At 54.4% G+C, this 18,021-nt stretch overlaps 1 protein-coding gene across 7 annotated transcripts in view; it reads right to left on the reverse strand.

Annotated features, from left to right (window-relative positions):
* Positions 1-8,854, reverse strand: part of FXYD6 (FXYD domain containing ion transport regulator 6) — a 30,631-nt gene extending 21,777 nt beyond the window's left edge. For 4 of the 7 annotated variants that reach the window (XM_036919878.2, XM_036919879.2, XM_036919880.2 and 1 more), the window contains exon 1: positions 7,902-8,032. The gene's annotated coding sequence lies outside the window, so the exon portion shown is untranslated. Of the gene's footprint in view, positions 1-7,901; positions 8,061-8,703 lie in introns of those variants that run through there. The other 3 variants (XM_057490658.1, XM_057490657.1, XM_036919875.2) reach the window with 2 other exon arrangements.
* Positions 8,855-18,021: the final 9,167 nt, after the last annotated feature.

Below are 18,021 nucleotides of genomic sequence, written 5' to 3' on the forward strand. Positions count from 1 at the left end.
GATGTACAGCCAAGGTTGAGACATGCTGCCCTTGTCCACCTACTACTCCAGCCCTGGACTGAAGTGTACACTTCTTTCCCAGACTCAGAGAGCGCCTGTTGCCTGTCATTAGCCCCGATCTGGCACGGAGCACATTCTGCCTTATGCTCTCTAATAAGGCTCTCCTTGCTGAAAATGTCTGTGCTACCCCAGAACTTACACGGGTTGGGGTGCTGTCAGTGAGTGCTGGTTGACAGATTGACATGTTTGTTTTTGAGGTGTGGAGAAAGCATGGCTTCAGTCACCAGGCCCTGGAATTGTGCTGGAGGTGAGGCACCAAAAGGAACCGAAAAGCCAGTCCTGTCAACCTCAACAGTGATGAATCATGCTGACAGTACATGCCCTGGATGTGGTGTGAAGGAAGTAGCACTCTACCTCTGTGATCTCCTCCCCAAAACAAGAGCCCAGTCTAATCATGAGAAAAACCCCAGGCAAGTCCCAACTGAGAAGCAGCCACTATGCCCCTGCCCAGTCCTCCTAACAACTGTCAGGTCATCGAAAGCGAGAGGAGCCTAATAAGAAAGTGTCACGGCCACGAGAAGCCTATGGAGACGGGACAACAAAATGTACTGTGGTGTCCTGGAGGGATCCTGGGACTAAAAGGGGCTTCAGGTCAAAGCCAAGGCTATCTGAATAAAGGAACTTTAGTTGGGAGTGATGTGTGAATCTTGGCTCATCGATTGTAACAAATTAACACACTAAGTTAAGATAATAGGGGGAACTCTATGTAGGGGTCATTATGCTGGAACTCAGTACTATCTGCCCAATTGCTCTAAAAAAGATAAAGTCTATTAAAAATAGTAAAAAATTTAAATTCAGCTAAAAACAAAACATCCCGTCACTCCCACAGCCGCTGAGCCTTCCTAGCAAGCCAGGAGGAGCCCTGTGCCCAGCTCCTGGTGTCTGATGCTTCCGTAACAGGGGCAGGGCTTCTAGGGTGCAGAACCACAGAGCTAAAGCCACAATGGCTTTCAAAGCTGCCTTTTAAAACAAGTGCTTTGGGTCCAACCAGAGGACACTGATGGACCTGCGGCCTCCAGACGAAAATGCAAACTGCTCCCTCGGTTTGCATTTTAAATGCCCATCGAATAAACATTAAACATCGGTTATCCTGTTTGATAGCCTAACTTGAAATGATTGGCCCCCTTAGAAAGTTCCAGAGACGGGCGAATGAGCAGAGAGGCCTCAAAGCCTGGGACTGAGGGGGGAGCAGAGGGCGGTGACATTCTAGCAGGCCTGCGGATTCCCAGCGGCTGAGGACACTTCACTGAATTCCCTGTGCTGCCCCAAGGTGCTGATGGCCTACAGGCAGGGCAGGGCACCTCTGGCCCAGATCGTCACTGGTGACACCTCCCAGGGGAGCCCCTTCCCACTGGGTCCCTCTCATCACCGGCCCTCAGGCCTGGCTGGGCCTCCCTGAGAAGCCCTCCCTCTGGTCTGCCCCTCCATCCTTCACTCGGGGAGGAGGGCACCCCCGGAGTCGGGAGGCTAGAGGCCTGCCCCGCAGGTCCCCAGGACACAAGCTGTTTCTCTAGAGCCCAGACCCAACCCAGCCTGGTTCCACAGGGGGAGTGGGAGGGACAAAACTCCTTTATTATATAGCACAGGACTTACTTTAACCCAGAAGCACCTTCATCTCTAACATGGAGTTCCTTCTGGGGACGAAAACCTGGTCAGAGGAAGAAAAGGTCTGACCATGAAAAGAAATAGGGAGACACAGAACTCACAGATCACAGACACGGGCCTGGTTTCCAGATGTTTCCGTGGAAAGACCCCAAGCTGGCCCACCACTGGGGATGCAATGCCTTGCTTCCATCTGCGGTCACAGCAGCACCCCAGCCATTTCCTCGCAGGCCCCTCCTACAGCCCCGGGAGGCGGGGCCCTGGCAGAACTGTGTGGCCCACTCCAGCCCAGACAGATGACAGGGGTTACCCAGAGTGAGTCAGGAGCAGCACCTGGGCCTCTGCCCCTGAAGGGACCTCAGTGCGGCTCCAGGGAGCCTGGGTGGCGGGCAGTGTTGCACAGAAGCCCCAGGCCAGGGCCCCAGCAGGCAGGGTGGACGTGAGCGAGTTAGGCCAGCGATGGGGTTGCTCCTCCTCATGCCTGCTGACAAAGACCCATTCAAAAGAGGCCAGACAAGCTGTCCCAGCGGCAGGAACAGAAACTCAGACCAGCTGCCAGGGCCAGAGGCCCAGGGGCCAGGCCCATGCCACCCTGCCCGTAGCCAAACCACAGTTCGAGGCAGCTGGGCCGGCCCCTCCCCCTGTCTTTGCTCCACAGCCCACTTCCTTGAAAGCAAGGCTCTGGCCAGCAGGCTTGAACCTGCAGAGCACTTTGCATATATTCAAATGATCTTTCTTGAGGGTGGGAGTGGAATAGGGATGAGCTCTGAACCGTGGGCCTGCACACCTGGAAATCTGCCCTACCTCTGGATGGTGAGGTGGGGCCTGTGCATGTATGGCGAACCCCACCTTGTTTGTCTCTGCTTCAGGAAACACACTGTCCCCTCCCCCCTGCCACATGCCCTCCTTCCCCTAATTCCCACAGAGCCAGGACCCACACCTCTTTCCGTGAACTATAATTCGTAGTATTCTAGGCATCCCTGGATCTCCAGCACATAGCATAGTAGCTGTTCAATAACTGTTGATGACTAAATGAATGAATGCTTCAGCATCATTATCCCTTTTGGTCATAATACAATCCGAGCTCAGAACCTGGGGATCCATGTGGAATTAGTAAGGAATTTGACAGCTTTCTCAGTGCTGCCTCATTTCGCCTGTCCAAGCCTCTGTCAAACCCCAATCACTAAAATGCTATGATGAATCAGCTTCTGTCTATTGACTTCAGCCCCGAAGCATCCCCTGGACCTCAGATGGGGTTGGGTTCTTAGTGTCTGGACTAAGTTAAAGGACCTGGGCAGACTGAGAAGGGGTATGGGCATCCAGGAAGGTCCACTTTAGGGACGTGCAGTGTGCGTCTGGGTATGACAGCCAGGGAGACAGCTGTGAGGGACAAGAGGGCTTCGGACACCTCCCAGCGGGGGAGGACGTACCCCCGATGCGTTTGGTCCACACATGCTCATTGGACTTTCTCCGTGTGTCTGACTCTGCCAGGCACCGTCTGGGGGACAGCAGACCTCGCCTTCGAAGAGGTAAGTGGGAGTGGAGGGGAAAAGACTTACCTGTGAGTAGCTGAAGAGCAGGCACCGTGGGCCGGGGCCTCAAAGAGCATTTAAGGCACGGGAGGAGGCATGCATGCCTGTTTACTGGGAGGTAGGAAAACCTACTTGGGAGAATGAGCACTTGAGAGGAGCCTTGAAGGCTGATGTAACAACAATAATAATGCCATAATAATAATAATAATAATATGTTGCTGTTGTTGTTGTTGGAGCAGCTACTATCTCCCAGTGCCTACTGTGTGCCAGCTTACTCCCTCAATCATCATGCTTATTTGACGGACAAGGAAACTGAGACTTAGAAAAGTTATGAAAATTAGAAGTGTCAGAGTTTAGACTCGAACCCAAGTCTGTGGATCTGCAAAGGCCAACACCAGCTACCCAGAGGGCTGGAGGAGAGCTCACTCCGCGTAGGGCCTGAGTGAGCAGAGGCAGAAGGCCGGGAACTACAGGGCTTGGGATGCGCATCTGGAGCGTGGCTGCAGCTGGATCTCAAAGAGCCTGCAGGGCCAGCGTCAGCCACCTGTCCCTGTTCACAGGCAGTGAGAGCCACGGAAGGTTCGCTGTAACCGGACCTGGTCCACGTGATCAGTGGCCAAGTGGTTGGGGGCCGAGAGAGCGAAGTGGAGGCCATCCCACTGGGCTGGGTGACAGACAGCCACTGCCTGGGGAGGTGAGAGGGTGTGTGGGGACCTGCGAGCATGTGCCTGTGTGTTAGGCATGGAAGATTATGTATGTGTGAGAAAGGGAAAGTGTGTGCCCAGGTGCACGCGCATGGCAGCGTGTGGGGGGGCTTCCTGTTGAAGAAGGCTGCAGAACCCTCATGGGGGAAGGCCAGGGGAGGGAAGCAGGGGGAGAGAGGAAGGGACAGGGCAAAGTCACCAATCTACCTGAGCAGGAGGGCGGCCGCAGTGCATGAGAAATCACTTTGCAGCTCTGGGCCTGGCAGGCTGGAGGGACTCCGTTGACATTTGTTAAAAGGATGTGTGAATGAATGTAAGACCTTGGCCTGTGGTCTCTTCCAACGCCTGGATTTGCCCTTCACCTGGGTGGGGACTGCCTGCATTCCCAACAGACCCTCCCTCATCCCGGGCCATCTTGGAACCAAATCAGGCGCTCCGAGCCAGAGCAGCCCTGTTCCCATGGCTCCAGCCTGGTCCGCAGGGCCCCAGCCCCCTCGTGCTCCCCTGTACATCCTTGTAACAAATGTGCTCCTCTGTGGGCCCCAAGCTAACCTCACCCTTCCCCAGGTCAGGGTCTCCCCTCCTCCCTCACATTCCACAGCAGGGAAGATGCTGCCAAACTGCTTCTAAGCTTTAGTCTCGCACTCCTCATCAGGGACAGAGAACCCTGACCAGCACCTCCCGTCACACTCTCCTGCTGCCAAAGGTTCCTTCCCCCTGGGGGGTTGAGGGGGGCTTCGTAGGCCCACCGCATGATGGCCCTGGAGCTTGTCCTCACCACAGGACACCTCTTTCACCACTCCACCCAGCCCATTTTCATCCTGGCAGAACAGACCGGGTAGACTAGCAGCCCTGGAGGTCCCGCTCCCGCAGGCTGAGACAAGAAAACCCGGTCTGCTTCTGGGGCACCTGCTGTCCCACTGGGTGAAAGGTTAAGCTTTGTCTGAGTAACCAGGCCCCTTTCCTGCTCAGCTCAGCTGCAACCCTCTAATTATGAAATGATGACTACAATTTGACACCTGGAAGGAAAAGGGATCTCTTTCGAGACTGTATACTCTCCAAAAATTTAGAGGAAGAAATATGTTAGAAATTTTGGAATCTAAACCCACAACCGACGACCGTGGAAATAGAAGTCTAAAACCTCGGAGACTTTCAGTTGCTTGAAATCTGTCTAAACCACGTCTGACTTTCACCAGAAGCCGAGTTTGCTTCCAAAAAGAAATCTGTGGAATGAATGCACTTGCCCTTGGGCAGAGCCAGGACCAGAACCTGGGTCTGCGCCTCCAGGCTCACAGCCTTTGTGCTACAGGCATTTGGCCTCCAGGGGCTACGCCTGTCAGGACTGCTTGGCTTCCTCTGGGGCTGCCTGGCACAGTCTACTATCCGGACGGCAGCCAACGAGGCCCAAGAGGGCTCCAGGGCCAGGGGATGTATGTACTGATTTATGGGGGCCCTGGGTGGGCTGGCTCACGCTGTGGGGAATTTCCAGGGGCTAAGGAACTAACTGCTCCTTCTCCCCCCTCCCCTTGCCACACCAAGAAAGTATAATGGAGCGGCCTCCCAGCCCACTGGGGAACCCACACTGTGGAAGCCACATCCCTGTCCCCAGGGGATTGCTGGCACTATAAAAGAAGGCAGGAGATGTGGAACATGAGGTGTGGGGTCACAGATCTCAGCTTAAGAGTCCAAAGGTCTCAGCCACTGCCGGGTCTGAGCCTCAGTTTCCCCATCCACATGACGTCCTGACTGGATGTTCCCTCAAAGCCCCGTTTGGCTCTGAGAAATCTAGGATTCCGAGGCCAAGGGCTGTTTCTTCCTCCTCACCCTCATGTCCCCAGCAGTAAACACTCAGTAGGTACTTAATTCACTGAACGGGTGAGTGGAATGGATCCTCAGTCAGTGCAAACATCACCCAGAGGCCAGAAAGGAGATTCTTCCCACAGGTGTACCCGACCTCCAGAGAAGCCCCAGGGACTGGCAAAGCCCTGGCAATCCCGGAGCCTTTGCAAACCCGCTTCCACTCCTACAGAGCCAGAGAGGAAGCAGGAACATGTGCCTGGAGGACAGAGGGTGGCCCGGAGCTCTTTTGCTGCCCGTTTTCCGCTGCCACCCACCCACCCGCCCCCCTTGGCCCTTGTCCTCCTCTGCTGCTTTGGCCTCTTGGCACCATCACACCTTTCCTGCCTCCTTTGTGGCGGCTCCAAGCCTTTTGCTGTTTCCTTAACTGCCTGATCCCCTGGTAGGCAGGCAGACGCAGGGGCAGAGGCGAGACACAGGGGAGTCAGGAGCCCCAGGCTTTCTCAGGGGCACAGCTGGGAGAGATTCCAACAATCCATGCCCAGCCTCTCAGGTCTTGCACCAGGAGAGGGGCTACTGTTTGAGGGCACCTGGAGTGGATTTCTCTACCTTCCTGGGCAGGGCTCCTGGGGAGATGCTTCCTCTGGCCCTCCTGAGCCTTCCCCTGCACGCTCCTCCCCACAGGAAACTGCCCTCTTCCAGTATGAGACCTATTTAGGAGTGCTGTGTGTATATGCTGGGAGAGGTGTTGGTAGGCGTGAGCATTGGCGCGTGTGAGTGTGATGGTAGGGTGTGTGTATACTGTGGTGGGTAGTGTGGTGTGCATGGTGTGATGTGTGTGTGAACTGTGCTTAGGGCGTGTGTGGAGAGTGGGACGTGTAGTGTGTGTCTGCAGTGTGGTATGTGTACGTGTTTAAAGTGTTTGGGGTGCATTTCTGATGCATAGTGTGTGTCGGGAGTGGGGACTGGAGTGGGTAAGGGGCCACCTCAGGTTGGGGTGGGACCTAGCTATCCAGGGTCTCCTACCCAGAGAAGCCAGGGATGACCAATAGCTAGGCAACCATGTTGGGGGGCAGGGCAGAGATATGGAGGTGAGGAATGGGCAGGAAAAGGAGGGAGGCTGCCAACTGAAGAGGAGTTTCCATGGCAACTACCAGGCAGGTCACGTGCAAAAGGCTAAGTTGCAAAAAACAGATACACACATCCACACTGTGAGGATCCTGGGCCCCGGGTGGGGGTCCTTTCAGAGTAGGCATGGGCTGCCCGCCCATTCATCTTCAAACCCACTGATCCGGGACCGGCCAGAGCAGGACGCCCCGGGAACAAAGGAGGCGGAGCCAGGGGCCACATTCTAGGGAGAAGCCTCAGCAGCCACAGCGCCCTCCACCCTCACCCTGAGGCTGGCAGCAGGGGCCTGGCCAGGTCCATTCCTCCAGCCAAGATGCGCCCTGCTCCCACCCCGGGTGCTTTCTCCACCAGCCACCACTTGTGAGAGCCTGAAGCACGCGCCACAGCCCCAGGCTGCTCTCCCAGGTGTCCGCAGAAGCCCAGCACAATGGGGAGGCTCTGCTAGGGGCGGCCCTGCTGGGGGAAGGGGGCTGGGCAGGAGGAAAGCAGGGGATGGGGAACCAGGGTCCCCTGGAAGGAAACGGGACGGGATAAACAAGATGCAGAAAAAAACTGATGCAGACATTCTCCCGCGTCCCACGCCCAAGAACCCCAGCCCTTCTTTAACTGCCCGCATCTGCCTGCCCCAGCATCCCCAGGGCCCCCCAGGCACCAAACCAGCAAGTTCCATTTTGCATTGCCTGTGAGTGTCCACGCTCACACCCAGTCACCTCCCCACCTTCATATCCCCGCGCTCCACTCCAGTGGCCACTGCTTCTAAGCAACAAAGGCAAAAACCCCTGCACACAGGGTGGGGGCGGCCCTTCGCCTTCTCCAAAAGCCTTAGCCCCAAGCCCCAGGCAGCAGCAAGCGCCCGCCGCCCCGCCGCCCGGGCCTGCCTCGGCTGGGAGGCGCCTCTCCTCTTCCGACGCCCGCGGTCCTTCACCGCCCGACCGCGTCTGCGCTGCCCCGGCGGGCGGCCGGGAGGGCCGCTCACACCCACGGGAGCAAACAAGCCCGGCAGCGCCCCGGCGCCGGCGCCCGGTCCCCACCCCGGCCTCGGTCCCCGCCCGACCGGGCCACCCCCGCCAACGCTCACCTGCACGGCGCGAGGCCCTCCGAGACAGCCGCGGGAGGACGCGCCGCGGCCGGAGCAGCCCGGGAGTGGCGGGGCTGGGGGCAGGGCGGTGGGCGAGGCCGCGCCGCTCCCCCGCCTCCCTCCCGCGGAGGCTGGGCCGGGCCGGCGAGGCGCGCCGGGCGCTGGGGGCCGGAGGCGGGGCTCGGCCTCGGCGGGGCGGGGGGCCGCCGCGGGGTCTCGGGCCGCCGGCTCCTGGGGGCGTCCGCGCGCGCCCCCCTCCCCGCCCTCCCCTGCGCCCCGGGAGGGGGGCCGTGTTGCCAGCGGCGCCCGCAGCGCGGAGCAACAGGAGCCCGCCGAGGGGGCGGGCCGGCGCCCGCGGGCTTTGCCACCAGCTGTTGCTTTTTAGTTTTCCGGGCGAGGGTGGGAAGGGAGCGAGACAAACACAACGACAGAGCTAGTGTCTCTCTGAAATAGTAAACTGAGGGGAAGGAGAAAATAAGAGAAAATAACCCAGCACCAGACACAGCAACCCACGTTAATTGGGAGCCGCGGCAATTAAGGGGAATGAGTACCAGGAGCATGAATGGCTGCCTTGGGCGCCCGCTGGCCCCGCTCCTGGTTATCGTCTTCAGCTGGAGCCAGGTGAGGGGCGCGGGGTGGCGCCCTCCCCGGACCAGATTTGCTGCCCAGAACCCCCTTTGCCAGGCCCCTCATCCGGCCCTGCCAGGTCACAGTACGACCTCTCCCCAGCCCACTCCTCAGGGTCCAAATTCAAGATGACAAACCGAATTTGGAGGTTTAAGCCCTCGCTCTGCCATCCTACCTGAGACGTGACCTTGAGCAAATCACTCAAGGGAGCTCTTGAGCCTCGGTTTCCTCCCACGTGGAAATGGCTGTGAGAACAATGACCTCCCGGGAGTGAGCGCTCAGTAAACTGGCTGTCATGATGAGGAGCGGGGCTGCAGGAAGGCACGGAGGCCAGCAGGCGCTGGCCATTCAGCTGGAAGCCAGGAAGCCTGCTGCCCCCCTGAGGCTGCCCAGCCTGAGCCAAGATGGGGGCAGACAGGATGAAGGGTGGTTCCTGAGAGAGGCTGTAATTGTCCGAGGCTGGGCAGGGCCGCGGGGGCTTCCTTACAGATCCTTAAACGCTGGGAGGTTGGGTACTGCCAGGAAGAGGCCCAGCCCTGCCTCCAGCGCCCCAGCCCTGGGCCTCAGCTTCCTTATTAATGAAATAAAGGAGACCCACTAGATTATTCTGAGGCCCCTTCCAACTCTGACCCTAAATGATTTTATTATTTTAAGAAATGGCCAAGTCTCAAAACCCAACACAGGAAATGGACCTGAATTCAAGAAGGCTTTGCACAGATTTTGAAGCTGTAAATGGCCACTGAGGGAAAGTGAGGCAGTTCCTCTCAGGGCGACTCTCAGGAGGACAGCTCTGACCCCCCGAGCACAGGATGTTGGCCAATGGACACTGCTCTGGCCCAGTCCCCAAGTCCCTTTTGTGTCTCTGGAAGCAAAATCTCTTTCACCAAAGCCTGGCTCCAATCTTGACAATCTGTCACTTTACACAGACCGAGTAACTTTCCTGTCCCTGTCTTTTGCTCTACAAATGAGAAATTGATCACATTTGTTCTTCTTTTGCTCTGTGACAGAGATGAAACCACACCACTTGCTAGGCCCGTGTCCTTGAGCAAGTAGATGAATCCCTCCCAGAAGCCTTCAACTTTGGCCAAATTACATCCTAGGTGCCCCTGCCTGACACTGTTGACCAGCAGAAGGCCACAGAAGGATAACAAGAGCTGCGGTCATATGAGGCAGGGCCAAGGCTCGCCTCTCAAATGCAGCTTCTTCAGAATCCATCCAGAGTTTGGGGTGACAGCTATGACATCACACACAGCTTGTCCTCAGAAGAGTATTGTCTCCCTCCCATCTACCCCTATGAAATATGTGCATGGGTAAACTAAGGTCACCAGCTGCTCCTTTCTTTCAACACATTTCTGGACGTGAGAAGCTGCTCTGCACTGAGCCCTGGGCCAAGTTCCAGGACACAACAGTGAAAGGAAAGAGATGGTCCTTTATAGCTAACGGGCAAGACGGGTATGTGTCTAATAGTCACACAAATACATGTGTAATTAAAACATGGTTCAGAGCCCTGAGGATGTGCATTTGAGAAGTGAGCTGAAGGGTCAGAAGGTATAGGAAGCTGAGGGAAAGGAGCCAGGTATTGGAGAGACAGGTAGGACTGGGAAACGATTTTCACACAGGAACCGAAGCATCACATGCAAAGGCCCTGAGGCAGAAGGAGTGTGGTGTGGAAGGAGCCCCTGTGGCTCTCAAGCAGAGATGACAGGCTGGAAGATGATGCAGGTGCCAGACCAGGTAGGCCTGGTAGCTCCTGGGTGAGCCCAGCTTTAGTCCTCAGGACAATGGGAAGCCATTGAAAGGCATCAGGAATTGGGGAGTGTCTAGCTCAGGATGTAGGGGGAGGCCAGATGGAGAAGAGCAGGACCAATGTGAAGGTGAGAAATGGGCCTGGATCCCAAGGGAAGAGACCTCTCCTTCTCAAGGTGCAGAGAGAGAGCTGGGGCACAGGGCCCAGCCATGGTGGGAGGAGGGCAAGAAAGGACAGAAACCATTTCTAGATACTCCCCATCCTACCCCCCAAATTAGCCCCATGGAAAGACCTAGGGCTTGGGAGGACGGTGTGACCACTGGGAGCAGAAGGGACTGCCCCGTGCTTGAAGGCTTGTGCTGAGCTGAGTCACCCACAAGTGTGCGGCTAAAGCCCCATCTGGATGCACCCTTTGTACCTGGCACAGCCACACACAGGAAGCTGAGGCCCTGCAGGGAAATGAAAGCGGTGAGACCAGGAGTCTTGGAGGTAGACCTCTGCCCCTCCTGGGTGGACACGGGGGCTTCTGGGATGTGTTTCACCCTGGGGTGCAAACTGCAGGGCCCGAGCAGATCCTGCCCACTGGTGCTACTTTGGATCCCTTCACACTCACTTGGCTCTGTACGGGTTTGAGTGTCGTTCTCCCCACCCCATCCCACCCCAAGCCAGATGCAAAGCCCCCAAGCCCGAGGACAGAACTCTTCCCTATCTCCTTAGCTGAAAGAGCACTGCTGCCTTCCAGACGGCCCCTTGATCCTCACCGCTTCCCCCTCCCTGACCTTTCTTTCTGGAACTCCTCCAGCTCCTCCCCCAAGTAGCTTGTGTGGGGCCCCCCGGTCACTTTGCATAGTTCCTGGGCAATCCAACCCACAGCCACGGTCTGACACCCACGAAGGGCTGATGACCCCAGCCTGGCCCTCACCCCAGACACCCACATGACTAATCCCCACGACTCAGCACCGCTCATGCAGAATCCATCATTGGACCCCCACAAAGCTGCATCCCCTCTTAAGGCTTCCTTGAATCCAAATGGCATTGCTCAGCCCAGTTACTCTCTCAGAAAATGTGACTTGCTCACACTCTCCCAGCACTTCTCTGGTCAAGGTCAGGCTGCTGGGGGACCAGCATCCTGCTGGAGACTCTGCCTCAGTCTCCCCAGGCTACCGACTCTTACTTGCTAGTGATTTTCCACCACGCAGATGCAGTTCAAACCTTCAATGGCTCCCTATTTTCTACGAGGTAGAGTCTGACTTCCTAACATGACATTCAGTCTTCATAACCCAACACCTGCCTACCTTTCCTGCTTCATCTCCTGGCCCACTCTCCACCCTGCCTTCCCCATCCCATCACCCATCACCCCAGTCCTTGCAAATGCTGTCCCCCAGCCCAAGAGGGCCACTCACAATTATCTAAATCCACTGCCTGCCTTCCTGCCCCCAGATCTTTGCTCATAGAGTTTCTCTACTGAAAACATCCTCTCCCTTCCATCTGTGTTTAGGAAAATCCTATCTGCCCTGCAAAGCTAAATGCAAATATCACCTTATTGAAGTTAAAGCAATCCTGTCCAGGCTCTCATGGACAGAACTGCATCTCTACATCTATAATTATACTTGCTATAGTCTGAATTTTACTCTGCCTAATTGCAAGTCTGTGCTGCCTGAATAGAATGGAGCTCCCTGAGGTCAGCCTGGCCTCTTAGTCCCTTTATAGACCCCAGTGTCTTGCCTGGTGGCCCACTTAGAACCAGCTGAATTTGAGTGAGCTGCAGCCCACAAGACCCTGCATGATCTCGCCTTGGCCAGCCTCTGCAGACTCATCTAGAATACTTCCTTCCTTGCTCTCTCAGCGACCTCTCAGCCTAGCCAAAGGGTCTTCAGAACGGGCTTCCTGGGTGCTGGTATCCTGGGCCCTGGCCATCCCTGTGAAATGCATTCGTTTTGTTCTGTCTTTCCAAGATGGAAGGATGAAGTGCCTGGTGCTGTTGAGGCCACAGGCAGAGGAGAGATGGGTAGTGAGCCTCACCGGCTCTTGGCCAGACTGCATACCGAGGAGGAGCAGGGAACCCTGACACTGACGTGGGGGTTGAAAAGCAGGACTTCCCTGACACGTGGAGCTGCAGGCACTAGGTAGGATGGCAGACACCTGCTGGTTCCTAGACCAGACCCACACTCATCTTTCCCCTTCTATCAGAACTTTGTCCTAATTGACCTGCACTGGGCTCAATTTAAAGTACTTATTTTCCAGACTCCTTTGACACTAGGGATGTCCACATGACCCAGCAGTGGCCAAGAAGATGAGAACAGAATTATCCTGAGTAAGAATTCTAAGAAACAGTGTGGGACTTCTCCCTTTGCTCTCTTCTCCTCCGTCTTCCTCCTTCTCTTCCTTCTGCCCCTCCTCCCTCTCCCTTCTCTTCGCCCTCTTCTTCCTCCTCCTCCTTCTTTTTTTGTCAGAAAAATGCATGTGATGCCTGGAGGTAAAGCAGCCATCTTGCAACCATGAAGAAAGAAGTCTGTAAGTAAGGACGGCAGGGCAGGAAGCTGGGAAGAGCCCTGAACAAGATCTGAATGACTTCATTTGAGCATTCTTGTTTGCTGACCTTAAAATAAGCAACCAGTTATTTTACCAGCAAAAACGACTTTATTCGGGAACAGCAAAGAATTACAATTTGGGACAAGCAAACTACGGAAAGGCACAGGGAAGTCCAGAGAATAAAGGGGAGGACCCTTATTTTGCAGAGAAAAAGGAAATTGGGAAAGGCTGCATTGGATGAAATTCCAATGGAGGAAAGTGAGAGTTCAGGATAATGACAGTTTCTCATTGGCTGAGTTGTGGCTGTTTCTCATTGGCTGGGCTGTTGCCAGGCAAGGAGAAAACCTTTCTTCTTCCTGTTGGGGTCTGCATTTGATGATGACTGGGTAGGGTGTGAGAGATCCCCATCCTGGCCTCCCAACTCTATTTAAAATAAGGTTTCCTTTATTCAGTTTCACGTGTTAGATGAGAATATTCAGCTCCTATTACATAAATATAGCTGGTTTTCTGCTCCATGCAGCCAACACAATCCTGACACAAGGGGTGGAACAGCTGGGGAAAAGAGCCTCTCATCATGAGAAAGCAGAATTTCAGCACAAGCCTTGCGCCCTTGGGACGCCTCCACCTGCCTCTTACAGCCCCATTAGCATGCTCCTGACATATGCCAGCACCTCTCTTCTTGGAGTGGGTCCTGCCCGGTCCCTTTCCTTAGCTACCTTTCTATCAGGATCTCGATTCAGGGGAAGAGAAGAAAGCAGAAGCAGTCAGAGAGGGGGAAGCCTGAAATAAAACTTCACCCTGTGTTTTCATAGGAAAACCACAGCATATGTTAGGAAACAAGGCGTGCCAAAGCACGGATGCGATTTCTTCCTAAGTGAAAAATCCACCCAATGCCGTTGGTCTGGAGAACCAGTTGCTGCCTGATTAACTTAAACTTGTCTCTTAAGTGTGAAACATCACCTCAAGGTGCTGATCCCTAATTATGAGCACGCATCTTCCACAGCTGCTGGTTATCCAAAGTGGAACACATGACTGCTTCTCCTCTGCAAATAGGCACCCCTTTGTTTTCCAAGGAATGTAAACTGGGGGAAAGCGAGCAACGTTGCCCTTTGGCAATGACTTGATGTTGGAAATTCAATACATAATGTCTCCCTAGACAAGACCAGAATAGCTTCATGTTTCTGCTTTCCCTATGCATGGGGAAGCTGACAGCCTGTTAGCATAAGCAGACATCTAAACTCCCCAGCCCTCCCTGAGTGTCTGGAGCCAGCATTTCTGGGAAGAGGCACCTGTTTATCATCATATACCTTCAACCCACCAGATCCAGGCTCAGCACAGAGGCTGTAGCTGAGTTTTTGAGCCATGAAGAGCCAAAGAGAACCTGCCGGTCTATAGACCAGCTTTGCAACCAGGCAATAACCCACCAGCCCTGTCGTGTTTGCTGGGCAACTAAGACTGATTTGAATCTGCTTATTCTTTTTTGCATCTTCCTCTCCCAGCACCACTCCACAGCCCAAGCCAGAGCTGAGGAAAACAATAAAAATGATTTGGGGCTGACAGATTGTTGCACTTCTTTATAAGGAGTCATGGAACCTGCAGACTAAGGACCGTGAAGGGAGAGGAACTTCCCTACAGGGCAAACTGCGTGCCTGTAGACAAACCAGGGTCCTCCCAAGGCGGGCACAGCAGCAGCCAGAGGCCCGGCACCCTGAGGCTGCGCCTGGCCTGTTTTTGGGAAGGGGCTCATCTCTGATGACAACGGGCATCCTAGAGGGACCCTGGGCTGGTCAACTGACCCTTGAGGTCGCAGAGGCATCATCTCTCTTGTCTGTGTATAAGGCACTCTTGGGTCTTTGGCTGCCCCATCCCTCTCAACTGCCCTATAATTCTGTTCTCTCTTGGATGCTGCTGCTCATGTAATGGCCTCTCAGAGCAGTGGCGTTGTTGATGTCCACCATTTAAAGCGTTATCTCTATTGATTTTCAATTTTCCGGCCCTGGACGGAAGTTTAGATGTGGCTGGTGGGAGATGATGGGCACAAAACACTTACTATTCTGGCCATTCACTCGAATATTAAACATTTATGTAGCCCTTGGAATACAACTCCTTCCTAGCACACTGTTTAAAAGAGAATCCACAATTGTCTTCTTAAGTTTCACTCAAATTTCTACTTCAGAATCAGAAGGGATACAATGATTTAGCCCACAGAAACTATGTGTCTACTTCTAGATGGTAAGAAACTTGAAGATAGGAAGGGCGTCTGGTCTCTGTTTTTAACTCTCTCCCGCTACACCACTTGATAATTGGTGGATTATCAGTATCTGCTGGATGCAAAGGACAGGAATGATGCTGACAGAGAAACCAACATCAACAGTTAGTCCCCGTATCTGCACAGAGAGGCTGTCTGAGGCTGCGCCCTGTCTGACAGGAAGGAGAAGAGAGAGATGGAAAGCAGGCTCCCTGGGACATGGCTCACAGTAGACTCATCTGGAGCCTGTTTTTGAAATTATGGTAAATTGTCTTTACAAACAGGCCTCAGCAATATCTCCCAGTCCATGGGGTCTTCACAGTGAAACTCAGCCTCTCCTCCCACTGAGAGGTGGAGTCTGTTCCCTCTCCCTTCACTGTGAGATGGCTGTGCAACTTATTAGGAGCAATAGAAAGAGGCAGAACTTTCTAGACTGGGCCTTAGGAGATCTGCAACTTCTGCCTTAGATGGGTGGGATACCACCTCTTGGAAGCCAGCTGTCTCATAAGAAGTCCGACTACCCTGCTGGGGACAGAGAGAGACCATGTGGAGAGAGGTTGGAAGCCACCCTGCATGTTCCCATCCCCAGGAAAGCCGAGTCTTGGAGGAACTGGTGTATGTGCAGAACCCTGAACTAGACACAGTGACGAGGGTCCAAGGAAACAGCCTCGGAATATTTGAGTTGCATGAGACCTCAGAGAACCTTCTGCCGATTGGAAGCCCAAGGCCCGGGGAGGGGAAGCGACTGACCCACAGTCACAGCGGGTCCCGAGTGAGGTTTCCTGAGAACTGGTCTTGTCCTCTTTCTCTTCCCCTGTCTATCTCTCAGGATTTCCATGTCCTGAGGATGGAGAAAACACAGACTTTCTGAAGGCCATGGAAAATATTTTAAAATATTAACTAAACTATATACTTGTGATGCTGGCTGTGTGTCCCAATTAAGGTGAAAATACTCAAAGCACCCAAGATAAGAGAAATTCCAGAGTAAGAGGTGAAATTAATCTGGAATGTCTTTCTGGAAGAGTTGGCCTTTGAAGGAGGAGGATGGACGTTGTGGTGGGAGAGGAGCTGCAGCAGAGCTGGAATGAGAAGTGTGGGAGGGGCAGGCTGTCTACTTGGCAGGTTCGGGAAGTCCTGCTGGGAAGAAACAGCAGTTTCTAGGTTTCCATCTAGGGCCTGCTTTTCTTATCTGGTTCCTCCACCAGCAGAGGGAGGGCAGGGCTGGCAGGTGCCCAGGTGGGAGGGCCTGAAACAAATACTTCCCACAGGGCTGATAAGACAGCTGGCCAGGCCTGGGAGAAGACCTGCAAGTAATTAAATCAGTGAGGCCGTGGGCTTGTGAGGTTGGCTAGCTTTTTATTTCCTTGGCTAATAATTCTTGCTCAGCAGACATCAATAATGCTGTTTGCAGTTCCCATGCTAAAGGACGGGTTCCTCTGGAAGGCACTGAGAGGGTGGCAGAATGAGCCTGGACAGCCACGTGGGTAAAGGACTTCATCTTTAACTGACTCCTGGTATATGCCTCCCATGTGCCAGGCACAGAACTAGGCATGTTGCATACCTGCCAACACAGCAGGCGTGAGTGCTGGTATTCCTTATCCCCCCTGTTCCTGTGACCTTCCTTAGGGTGAACTCCACCCTGTAGCAGACCACCGTGACAAAAAGTCTTGGTGCATGCAGAGAAGCCTCTCTCTGGCCAGGAGAGGCGTCAAGGATGTAACTCAAATGCAGCGGCCAACTTGAACTGGTCGTTTACCATATGCTGGCACTGCACAAGTGAGTTGCCGTGCGTCCCCTCCTTCATCCACACTGCAGCCCTGTGATGCAGATCCTATTATTATCCCCATTTTAGAGACAAGGAAACTGAGCTTGAAAGAGTGAAGCACCTTTCCCAAAGTCTCTCAGTTGGTAAGTGGCAGAACCAGGACTCAAATCTGGGTGCAAAGTGGGTACTTGTTTGGGCTTCTGTATGTGTGACCGTGGCTCATGGCTCTCAGTGTCCCGCATTTCTGGCCCTTTCTTCCCATAAGGAGATCTTACTCCACAGGGCACCCCCATGCATGATCCTGTGATGCAAGAACCCTCTCTTAACAGCCACCAGCTGCACCTGACCCCTGTCCTGTGTAGGGCAGAGGCCCTGCTGCCCTCTTTGTCTCTCTCTGTACACCTGGAGTGATTAGCCAGGGACAGGCAGGAAACTTTTCTTTGTCCTGAATGCTCTGTTTAGGGGAAGTTCAGAAGGTATTTTACCACTCTAGACAAGCCATTTCTCTTGCTTGCCTATTGTGAACTTCCTGCGTTCTGTGCTGTTGAGATTAGATTTCTCTGTCTGTGATAAAAGAAGGGTGCCTTGTGGCTGCTCTACTCGGGGACTGGTAAGACATAGGGGCTCGGCTGGAGGCATGTCTGGCTCCCATCACCATCATTTGTGATGTGCCCTGAGAGGACAACGTCAAGAAAGAGAGAGTGAGCTTCCTGCCGGAAGGATGCTTAGATGGAAACTGCCATCTGCAAGTCAAATATCCCAAAGCCTAGCGGGATCCAGTACAGGCCTGTTCAGACAAATGTGACCTCTAGAACTGGTTCTCAAACTTAAATGCAAATCGCTGTCACCAGGGGTTAAAGCGCATATGGCTGGGCCTTCTCCTGGAGGACGTTGATGCCTCTGGCCAGGGGACCACACTAGAGAGCAGGGAGCCGGGCGGGAGTGCCCTGATGCACCACCAACAGCACCTGGATGTCGACACGTGCTCAAATGCAGGTACACATTCAGACAAGGTCCTGCCACCTCTGCGGCAGCCTCGGGCCCCACTCTCCCCTTACTCTTTGGGCTCCAGCCTCTCCAGTCTTCTTTGCCTCCTTCAAACCATGCTCCTCCTGCCTCAGGAAGAAAAATAAAGGAGGGAGAGCCATAAAAGGAGGCAGAAAAGCAGGAAAGCTCAGGTGTGGGCATGGCTGCGGGGTCT

This window comes from Manis pentadactyla, chromosome 13 (genome assembly GCF_030020395.1).
Source record: "Manis pentadactyla isolate mManPen7 chromosome 13, mManPen7.hap1, whole genome shotgun sequence".
Classification (NCBI taxonomy): Eukaryota; Metazoa; Chordata; class Mammalia; order Pholidota; family Manidae; genus Manis; species Manis pentadactyla.